This window comes from Leopardus geoffroyi, chromosome C3 (assembly GCF_018350155.1).
Source record: "Leopardus geoffroyi isolate Oge1 chromosome C3, O.geoffroyi_Oge1_pat1.0, whole genome shotgun sequence".
NCBI lineage: Eukaryota > Metazoa > Chordata > Mammalia > Carnivora > Felidae > Leopardus > Leopardus geoffroyi.
In genome coordinates this window covers 86,724,496-86,727,572 of record NC_059338.1, presented here as the reverse complement: position 1 = coordinate 86,727,572, position 3,077 = coordinate 86,724,496, and the positions used below count along the sequence as shown (strand labels likewise).

The window sequence follows — 3,077 nt, the reverse complement described above, 5'->3', positions numbered from 1 at the left end:
TCCTTCCTTTCCTTCCTGAGCTTCTCTTAAATCTCACCTTTAAAAAAAATTTACTTATTTTTCATTTTAGTAAAATATATGTAACATAAAATTTACCATATTAACCATTAATTTTTTTATATATTTGTTTATTGTGAGAGAGAGCACATGCACGTGCATGAGCAGGGAAGGGGCAGAGAGAAAGAGGGAGACAGAGAATCCCAAGCAGGCTCTGTGCTCTCAGTGCAGAGTCCCAGGCGGGGCTGAGTCTCACCAACCATGAGATCATGACCTGAGCTGAAATCAAGAGTTGGATGCTTAACGAACTGAGCCACCCAGGCGCCCTGAATTTTAACCATTAAAAAAAATTTTTTTTTTACATTTATTTATTTTTGAGAGGGACAGAGAGTGCGAGCGGGGGAGGGGCAGAGAGCGAGGGAGACACAGAATCCGAAGCAGGCTCCAGGCTCTGAGCTGTCAGCAAAGAGCCCGAGGCGAGGCTCGAACTCACGAACTGTAAGATCATGACCTGAGCCGAAGTCGGACGCTTAACCCACTGAGCCACCCAGGTGCCCTGTAACCATTTTTAAGTATACAGTTCTGTGGCATTGAATACATTCACATTGTACTACAGCCATCACCATCACCTACCTTCAGAACATTCTTCATCTTGCAAAATTAAAACTCTGTTCCCATTACATAGTGACTTCCCGTGCTCCCCCCCCCCCCCCATCCCCTGGCAATCACCGTTCTACTTTCTGTCTCTATGAGTTTGAGGAGTCTAACTACCTCATGTAAGTGAAATCATACAGAATTGGCCTTTTGTGACGGGTGTAATTTCACTTAATATAAAGCCTACGAGGTCCATCCATGTTGTACTATGTGTCAGGATTCCCTTTCTCTGTAAGGCTGAATAACATTCCACTGTATGTGGAGACCACCTTTTGTTTATCCATTCACGGACACTCAGCTTGCGTTCGCCTTTTGGCCATTATGAACAATTGCTACTATAAAACGAGTATGAAAATATCTCTTTGAGACCCTGCTTTCAGTTTTTTTTTTTTTTTTTTTTGGAAGGGGAGCAGGATATGCCCAGTAGTGGAATTGCTGGATCATATAATAATACTCTGTTTAACTTTTTGAGGAATTACATTTCTGTTTTCCATAAGGACGGCCCCCTTTTATATTCCCACCAGCTATGTACAAAAGCTCTAATTTCTTTACTTCCCCAACAATACTTGTTATTTTTCCGAGTTTCTTTTTTTTCATAATAGCCATCCTAGCAGGTGCGAAGTGATATCTCACAGTTTTGATTTGCAATTCCTCGACGAGTGGTGATATTCAGTATCTTTTTTTTTTTTTTTAATTTTTTTTTCAACGTTTATTTATTTTTGGGACAGAGAGAGACAGAGCATGAAAGGGGGAGGGGCAGAGAGAGAGGGAGACACAGAATCGGAAACAGGCTCCAGGCTCTGAGCCGTCAGCCCAGAGCCCGACGCGGGGCTCAAACTCACGGACCGCGAGATTGTGACCTGGCTGAAGTCGGACGCTTAACCGACTGCGCCACCCAGGCGCCCCTATTCAGTATCTTTTTGATGCTGGCAGGCCGGGGCCAAGGACCCAGAGTGGGATCCTGCAGGACCAGCCAAGAGGGTCCTCGGTTGCACGCAGGATAGAAACCAAACACGAGCCAGAGAAAGTGAAAACAGAGTTTATCGAAAAGTGTGACAGAAAGTACCAGACAGAATGTCTGGGAGACTCGGAAAGGAAAGGAGAATGAGTCCTGTCGTCACTTGGGGCTGGGAGTTTATTTGGAAGAGGGTCCAGGGAACGTGTTCCTCCAGGAATCTTGGCTGAGGTTTGTTTGAAGCTAATGTCCTAGAACATGTTTGGGATCTGGCTCTTCTTAGATGTTATCGGGTGTTTGGGGGCCTAGGAGAAACTCAGAGAATGACGAACGCTCTTCCTTCCCCCTTGGAGCGGGAACGTAGATTCTTTGGCTTTTACCTGGATGAAAAATGTAGGACATGGGTACATGGAACCTAGCGGAAAAACAGCAGAGACAGAGCCTTTCTAAAATGGAATCCCTCCAGCTTCCCTACCTTGTTTTCATGTGGTTATTGGTCGTTTGTGTATCTCCTTCGGAGAAATGTCTGTTCACATCCTGTGCTCATTTTTAAGCTGGGTTGATTTCTGTTGTTGAGTTTTAGAAGCTCTCTCTACATTCTGGGACACCTGGGTGGCTGAATCAGTTAAACTGCCAACTCTTGGCTTCAGCTCAGGTCATGATCTCACAGTTCATGAGTTTGAGTCCCGTGTCGGGCTCCACGCTGACCACAAGGATAGCAAGGACGGCGCGGACAGTGTGGAGCCTGCTTGGGATTCTCGCTCTCGCTCTCTTTGCCCCTCCCCCACTCCTGCTCGCGCGCTCTCTCTCTCTCTCTCTCTCGGTGTCTCAAAATAAATAAGTAAATGAACCTTTAAAAAACTAAAAGAAAAAAGAGGTTCTTTCGACATTCCGGGTATCAATCCTTTATCAGATATGTGATTTGCAAATATTTTCTCTCATTCTATGACTTGCCTTGTCACTCTGTCCATGGTGTCCTTTGACATACATTTTTAAAAATTCTGATGGAGCCCAAGTTGCCTTGTTTTTCTTTTGTTGCCTATGCCTTTGGTGTCCTATCCAAGAAATCACGATCAAATCCAGTGTTCTGCAGCTCTCCCTCTGTGTTTTCTTCTAAGAGGTCTAGAGTTACAGCTCTTATATTTAGGGCTGTGATACATGCAGTGTTAATTTTTGTATGTGGTGTTAAGTAAGCATCCAATGTCATTCTTTTGCACGTGGATATCCAGTTTTCCCAGCACCATGTGTTGGGAACCTCACCTATGGGGTATTTTCTGTGCTTCATTCATATGTAGCACCCCTGGTAGCTGATCTTTATTGCAGCAAGTGCGCTAGATATTTTCATAATCTTCTTGAATCCTGGTGATGACTCCGTGAAGAGTCTATGGTCAGGATAGGCCGGAATGTATTGCGGTAACACACACTCTCAAATCTCAGAGTTTTACCTGAATAGTTTTTGTCACTCACAGAC

The 3,077-nt window shown here is 44.5% G+C and overlaps 1 long non-coding RNA gene across 1 annotated transcript; it reads right to left on the bottom strand.

The window, feature by feature from the left end:
* Positions 1-1,674: 1,674 nt before the first annotated feature.
* LOC123586771 lies at positions 1,675-2,202 on the bottom strand. The gene is made up of 2 exons (XR_006706942.1): positions 2,082-2,202; positions 1,675-1,986 (listed from the first exon to the last, which is right to left on the bottom strand). It is a non-coding gene; the product is annotated as an uncharacterized LOC123586771 (long non-coding RNA).
* Between the last annotated feature and the right edge of the window lie 875 nt (positions 2,203-3,077).